This window comes from Erinaceus europaeus, chromosome 1, assembly GCF_950295315.1.
Source record: "Erinaceus europaeus chromosome 1, mEriEur2.1, whole genome shotgun sequence".
Taxonomy (NCBI): domain Eukaryota; kingdom Metazoa; phylum Chordata; class Mammalia; order Eulipotyphla; family Erinaceidae; genus Erinaceus; species Erinaceus europaeus.
The window spans coordinates 192,716,555-192,724,453 of record NC_080162.1 but is presented as its reverse complement, the minus strand read 5'-3'; the positions used below and the strand labels follow the sequence as shown (position 1 = coordinate 192,724,453).

Here is a 7,899-nt window from a genome sequence, read left to right as displayed (position 1 = left end):
ATATTTTTCTATGCATAAACAGAGCACTCACTTTCATATTCGTTAGATATGCCCATTATGCAATAACTTCTGCAAATCCCAGTGAGTAGGAGGTGGGCTATTTTCTAACTATCAGTGGACGCTGGTCAAACTGACCTGCCGCTTAGTAGTTAGATGATGCTCCCAGGCATTTATGAATTCACACATCTATGTTACTTTTTCCTTAATAGAGGAGAGAGAGAGGCTTGTGTTATCATGCTTATAGGAGATGAAGGGAACAGAGCAGCTCTACTCTAGTTCTACCCAGATGTCCAGTATGTGTGGCAAGTTTAGCAGGGCACAGGCTTGAATTCGGACATCTAAGGAGATTTGTCATAGAATAGCATCGTGCTGGCTCCAGGTGCTTCAAAATAAATCTTGGAATCTAGTCACTTCCTCCCTGACAGCTCTAGACCTTGTTAGTTATCTCTACAGCAGGTCCCCAGTGGAATAACTGATGACAACCAGAAAATAGGCATTAATGAGAGTCAGGAACAGAGTAGTAATTGTACGAGTCCAAGTTTTCTGAAAATAGAAGTGAGGCCAAATGAAGAATGTCTTTCCTGTTCAAGAGTTCTCTGGGCCTGGGGTACTCGGTTAGATGCTATGGGATGGCGAGAACCTGTCGAATGAGATGGAAGGGTCAGCACAGCAGGAAATAGCAGCAATAAGGAAATAACAGAGCATCAAAACAATACAACTTGTCTTGTGATTAGAGAGCACAGTGTGCATTTCTTCCATGTGTGAGAATAAAGACTTGGTTCCTGTCACTGCCCATACTGGAATGGAACATCACTCTTTCCTCCCTCTCTCTCTCTCTCTCTCTCTCTCTCTAAATAACTCAACTTGAAAGAAAGATACTTGATTTTGAGAAAGTCTTTCAGAATTAGAACTAATATAGTATTATCAAAATTGAGTAAAATACAGTAAACTAGATATTTGAATTCCTTTCTAGGTTTGGCTTTCATGGTATTGCTATGAAAAACGTCAGCAGACACATACTCATCTTTGTGTCTGTTTTTGTTGATTATTTGCTATGTTAACTTTGGATTCTTGGAATCAAGAGATATTTTAATTTAATATATATATATATGTATATATGTGTGTGTATATATATATATATATATATATATATATTTGGTGATTTCTGTTCTAACATCCATATCTTTGATCCATCTGGAATTGACTTTTGGGCATGGTGATATGTGACCATCCTGTTTTATTCTTCTGCACACTTCCACCCAATTTTCCCAACACCACTTGTTGGAAAGGCTTGCTCCATTTAATGTTTTGGACCTCCTTATCAAAAATTAGTTATCCTTAGATGTGGGGAAAAAACAAAGCTATTGTATCTTGATATTACACTTGCTCTTCATTAAAAGACCAAGCAGAGGGGGTTGGGCGGTGGCGCAGTGGGTTAAGCGCACGTGGCGCAAAGCTCAAGGACCGGCCCTAAGGATCCCAGTTCAAGCCCCCGGCTCCCCACCTGCAGGGGAGTCGCTTCACAGGCGGTGAAGCAGGTCTGCCGGTGTCTATCTTTCTCTCCCCTCTCTGTCTTCCCCTCCTCTCTCCATTTCTCTCTGTCCTATCCAACAACGAACAGCATCAACAATGCTAATAATAATAACCACAACGAGGCTACAACAAGGGCAACAAAGGGGGGGGGATGGCCTCCAGGAGCAATGGATTCATGGTACAGGCACCGAGCCCAGCAATAACCCCAGAGGAAGAAGAATAAATAAATAAAGACCAAGCAGCAGTGGAACAGTGTATCTTGAAATGGCTGCTAATCTGTGGGAGCCCAAAGGAAGTAATATTGGGTCTAGAAGATCTGAGGTGGTTAGGTTCTGATTGAATCGTCACTGGGATTTATAATGTGTTTCAGGTCTGTGTTGCTGATTCCTGGAGTACTTGGCAAATACCTATTCTCATTTTGCACAACTGAAAGTGTAGACATAGTTTTCTGAATACAGTCTTTAAAAAAACCAAAAAACCCAAAACCGCATGATAGGGCCATTTGTAGATTGACTGGGAGCAGAGCCTGATAACAATGGGTTTGGCCAATGTCTTGAATACCCACCCCATCTACTAATTGGTGATGTCTAGGAAAAACTGCTTAAATTTTTAGGCTTAAATGATAGTGTTTCAAAGAAAGCCTAAGTTCATTGACCTTGATAACAGTTTGAAATGTAGGGACTGAGGAGAATAGCGGTCTCTTGGCACAGATCCCTTGCCAGCCTGCCATCCAGTAGAGGCTTTTGCTTCTTTGTCCTCTGCCATGTTCCTACTTGCTTCATTTTCTTTGCAGTCTCTCTTGAGTCCTCTTAGTACTTAAATCTGACCTGCAAGGCAGACTTGGGTGCTCTTTTAATAGTGTGAAAGCAATCTCAAACACCTGTGAGTGGTGTTTACATTTTACTTCCCTGATTTATCTGATCAAATGTTTCAGAAGAAAATCACATATTACAGCTTGTGTAACAGCCTGAAACCAAAAGAAAAAATATTGAAAGAGCTGCTTAAAATAGTCATTAGTGGTATCTTCTGCTAAAGTAGGTAGGGTCAAGGGAAATGGGATATGTTACCAGTGAATGTTACCAGTGAATCCTTGATTTGGCTAACATGTAACACCATGCTAACCTAACCTAAAGATAGTATTGGGAGTGTGGATTCTACTTGGTTGCTGTATGTGTGAGACATCTTGTCTCGAGAGGTTTCAATTGTACCATTGAGTAAAACTAAAACGGAGCAGTGAGGCACTGAAGTTGCAGCCCAAGACCAAATTTAGCTTTATATGGCTTCTTGTTTAGAGTTATTAACTCAATGGATGAATAAATGTCTCTTAAATATTTTAAAACATTACAAAACCCACAATGTAAAGTTGCCATGAGGCAGCCAAAAATAATACATATGGCATTCAGGAGAGCAGTTGCTAATTGGCTGCTGCCTGAGAAAATGGTGCACTTGGCGGCGGCTACTTAACACTGTGGGTTTGGCAGGAAGCCAGATTTGGGGTCAGGTTGTTGTGAATGAAGCTGCATGTGGTTAGGGAGGAGTTCAGATGATTCATGTCTCAGGAGCTGTGTCACTTCAAGTAACCTGTGTGGACCTAACCTTATTAGACTCTTATCTCCACGACCTCCCGGCTCAAAGGTGCTCCTCTTACAACAACATCCTACACTGCTTTTTAAAAATTTTTATTGTTTTTAATTATTTACTTCTTTTTTTTTTTAATTTCTATTTTGTGTTCATAGGGAAGTAAAACTTTTTTTTTTTTTTTCCTGGAAGTAGCTGGTTTTAAACTTTTTATCTGAAATTTTCTTTTATTGCAGAAGGAATCTGGAGAGGAGGTAGAAGTTGAAGAGTTCTATGTGAAATACAAAAACTTGTAAGTAGATTATTATTTTTTTAAAGGGGATTATGTGTTTACAATACTAAGCAGATCATTATAAACAATGGGGGAAACCTGGATATTGGGAATTGGTGAGGTGGATGGTGGTGGCTGGCTTTACTCAGTGCTGTGGAAAGTCATCGTTGTCATCCTCTGGTGTCTCTTCTATCTCATACATTTTTTCCCCTTGGAAAATATGTGACTGTGATTGTTGTGCCAATAACCAGTATTTTTTTTAAAAGAACAACAAAACCTCTACACCTCAAACAATAACAGACAAGTGACTATTTGCCCGTCCTCTGAGAATAGACTGTACTTTTTGTAGGGTCACTCTCTTCCTCTGAGTGAGATGCCAAGCACTACTGAGTAGAAGGTCGTAGAAAAAATCATGACATTGCTCTGGTTTTTAAATGTCATCACTGGCACTTTATCTGTTTTGTCTATGATTTTGTTCAGTGAATTAGAATTGCAAAGCTTAAGAGACTAAATTAAAAAAAATCACAGTCGCTGTTCTGCCTTGTTGATATAAGCAGCAGACTAGGTCCAAATGCACATTTTGATGAGCCAGCAGGGTTTTAAGACTCCATCGTTCATCCTGCAAAAAAGCTAGTGGACACTTTCTAACCTAAATGTAACAATCTGGTTAAGTGCATGTGGTGCAAAGTGCAAGGACCTCTGATTTGAGCCCTTGGCTCCCCACCTGCAGGGGAGTCGCTTAGCAAGCAGTGGAGCAGGTCTGCAGGTGTCTGTCTTTCTCTCCTCCTCTCTGTCTTCCTCTCCTCTCTCCATTTCTCTCTGTCCTATCCAACAATGAATGGCATCAACAATAACAATAATAATCACAACAAGGCTACAATCACAAGGGCAACAAAATAAATAAATAATAAAAAATTAACGTAGCAATGAGAGAATCAGGACAAACAACACTAATCGATAAGGTAAAATTTAAATTTACTCTTGACATTTTAAGTTCAAAGAACTTGTGTCGTGTTCATAAATTGTAGGGTTTAAAGAAGTTTTTGTGAAAGGTTGTCAAAACAGTCTAAGGAAAAATAGCCTATTCTAGAAAGCAAGCATCAGGCCCTTTGATTTGTATCACTGCCCCAGGTAATTGGCACCACACTGATAAAGTGGTAAACTTCTGAAGTTTTGTGAGGGGAAATGGGTAAAGTCTCTTATCTGTTGTTGTGGGAGTTAAATCAGATACAGAGTCTTTCAGTAAAAGTGCTCAGTATGTATTGCCATTGTCGTTTGAGACTCAAAGAATTTTTATGTTTATAGAGTTTATGCATGAGGAACTTGTGTTTGTTGGTGTTGTTATATGGCAGGTGGGAAGGACAGGTAAATAGAAGATAACCAAGCCAAGGGAGAAAGCTGTCTGTTGGCTTTATTAAATCAGATTCATAATAAAGGCGGAGTATCATTCTCTAAAGTGGCACCGTTAGATAGGTTCAACCCAAATCTGTGTGCTTTAGATTCCCGATTCATAGAAATCTTCCAAGCTGCCCTGTGCATGACCTTGGAAGAGAGCAGTGTTCATGACCTTGTACTGCTTTACCCACAACTTACGAAATCAGGCAAATAGGGTTCTACCAAAAAAAAAAAAAAAAGTCTTCTAGTCTGACATTAATGGAAATCTAAAGGAAATAAAGATTTCCACAAACAAATTTTGTTGACATTTTATTTGCAGAATTAGTACAAAGAGTCCGTGTTTCTCTTTTTGACAGTTAGAAAAATCTCACAGAAAGATACTGTGAGACTACTGAATATGGTGATGGTGTTAAATGGTAATTTAGCGACTCCATCATTTCTTCTATATTCATTGAATGGGTCTCTGCTGAGAGGAAGAGCTACACATGTGATGTCAAACGACATAGGATGTCACACATGTCTTCTTTCCTAGTAGCCAGGCGCCTTTACTCCCTTGAAGATGTGTGCAGCCCGGGTTTGAGCCCACCCCCACTGCGCTGACAGAAGCTTTGGTGCTGTGATCTCTTTCACCGTCTAACTGTCTCTGTCTCCATCTGTAAAAGAAAAGGGGGAGAGAAAGCCAGTGTTTTGCTATTGATTCTTCTCCAGGCTGCAGGTTTGAGCCTGTTCTTTTCCCAGTAATAATAAGTCCCTTCGTTCACCACGCGGAACCTTGCTTTTACTATTCTTGATCCATCTGCTTATTTGTCAGCCCAAGAATATGTAATGTAGCTTCAGAATTAATATACCATGTTTCTGAGGAAAAGTCTAATACTTTCTTTCTTGTATATATTTTCATCTTTATTTGTTTGAGATAGACAGCCAGAAATGGAGAGGAAGGGGAGAGGGAGAGGGAGAGAGACAGAGAGACACCTGCAGCCTTGCTTCACCACTTGTGAAGCTTCCTGCCATCAGGTAGGGATCTGGGGTTTGAACCCAGGTCCTTGCTCATGTCCGCTCAACCAGCTGTGCCACCACCGGCCCATAATTCATTTTTTTAAATTGAGGGGTTAATGCTTTACAGTGCAGTCATTGACGTAATACATACAATTTCATTATGTACCAGGCCCCCAAAGTTTGCTTCTTCTCCCCCCTCCCCGTCTCTTCCGAGAGTCCTTTGCTTTAATGCACCGCACCAGCTCCAGCCCATGTTTCACTTTGTGCTCTCCCTCCCTGCCCTACTTACTTACTTGCTTGCTTACCTTCCCTCCCCCCACTGCGGCTGTGCTAGTTATCTGAGACTCTGTTTGTTTGACCAGCTTGTTTGTACAATACTCCCCACCACCTCCGTGGTTTCATTTTTGCAGTTTCAGCTACCCCTGGTGAACCACAGTCCAGAAATAATACCTATAGGAAGATAATGTCGAGAGACAGATCCTGTTCACAGAACTCTTATTACAGTATATCGTTATAATTGTATTTCTAAATTAAACTTTATCATAGGCAAATATAGAGAGAGGATAACGCGGTGTATATATAGGGTTGTCATCGGTTTCGGATAATCTCTGGGAGTCTTAGAATTATGTGATTGATTTATTTTTTTTTAGTTGCCCCTCATTCTTAGTTTTATTTTTTGTGTGGCAGAAATATTCATATACTTAAGACCTTCCTTTCTATCCCACTCATAACCCTTTTATGAGTTTTAGACGTTTTCTTTCATGGAAGCACGGCCATTTGTATATGTGTTTGATTTCCCTTTCCTGTGCACAGAGGATGTCGTAGTGTCGTGTCAGTATGTCTGCACTTGGCTTTTTCATAGCACATATTCAGAGAATCACTTAACATCAGCTGATAGCTTCTTTCTCATTCTTATTAGAGCTGCACAGTGCTCCGTTTCCTAACTGTATAGCTTCTCCAGCCAGTTGCCTTTGTTTTTGTATATGGCCGTGTAAGTGGCTTCTGGTATCTTACAAATAACGCCCTATTTCTTGTGCATATGTAGTTGTGAATGTCGGAGACCGACCTAGCTTCAGGATGAAAAGGCACGCAAAAATGTACTTATGTTGGGTGCTGCCAGATTCCTTTCCATGAGGGTTGTGTCGATTGACGTTCTCACCAAAAATTCACAAGAGCACTTAATTCCCTACAACTTTACCAAGTTAGTGTAGTGTTTTACTTTTGCTTTTTGTGAGAAATCGTAGTTTAGTGTAGTTTTAATTTACATCTCTCTTTAAAAAATCTTTTTATTTGTTACCAATAGTTTGTTATAAGATCACAGTGTTGCGTTCTATATCCCCACCCTCCACCCTCCCCTCCTTTGCTTGCTTCTGTTTTGTTTGGATTTTTTTTTTTTTTTTTGGGTGGGCCAAGCTTGTGTAAATTAGATCTCTAGATTCCACGTATGATTGAAACCATCTGATAGTTGTCTGTCATCTCTTACTTCACTAAGCATTATCACCTCCACGTCCATCCATTTTTTTCCCAAAGGACACAGTATCTTTTTTTTTAAATATTTATTTATTATTTATTTCTTTTTGTTTCCCTTGTTTTTTATAGTTGTAGTTATGATTGATGTTGTTGTTGTTGGATAGGACAGAGAGAAATGGAGAGAGGAGGGGAAGACAGAGAGGGGGAGAGAAAGACAGACACCTGCAGACCTGCTTCACCGCCTGTGAAGTGACTCCCCTGCAGGTGGGGAGCCGGGGGCTTGAACCGGGATCGTTACGCCGGTCCTTGCGCTTTGCACCACCTGTGCTTAACCCGCTGCGCTACCGCCCGACTCGCAGGACACAGTATCTTTTTTGATTGCAGAGTATTACTCCATGGAATATATATCCCATTACTTCTTTAGCTCGTTGTCTGTTGATGGGCATTTAGGCTGCTTCCACTGTTTGGCTTGTTGTGAATAATGCAGCTATGAGCATATGTCTCTTCTAATTAGTATTTGAGTGTCCACTGGGTAAATGCCTAAGAGTGTTATTGCTGGATCATAAAGGTAATTCCATCTCTGTTTGTTTATGGGCTGTCTGTAGGGTCTTCCAAAGGGGCTGTATCAGTTTGCATTCTCACCAGCAGTGACACTG

At 40.4% G+C, this 7,899-nt stretch overlaps 1 protein-coding gene across 4 annotated transcripts in view; it reads left to right on the top strand.

The window, feature by feature from the left end:
• The first annotated feature begins 2,892 nt into the window (after positions 1 to 2,892).
• Positions 2,893 to 7,899, top strand: part of CHD7 (chromodomain helicase DNA binding protein 7) — a 67,951-nt gene continuing 62,944 nt past the window's right edge. For 2 of the 4 annotated variants that reach the window (XM_060200960.1, XM_060200961.1), the window contains exon 1: positions 2,896 to 3,403. The gene's annotated coding sequence lies outside the window, so the exon portion shown is untranslated. Of the gene's footprint in view, positions 3,404 to 7,899 lie in introns of all 4 variants that reach the window. The other 2 variants (XM_060200963.1, XM_060200959.1) reach the window with 2 other exon arrangements.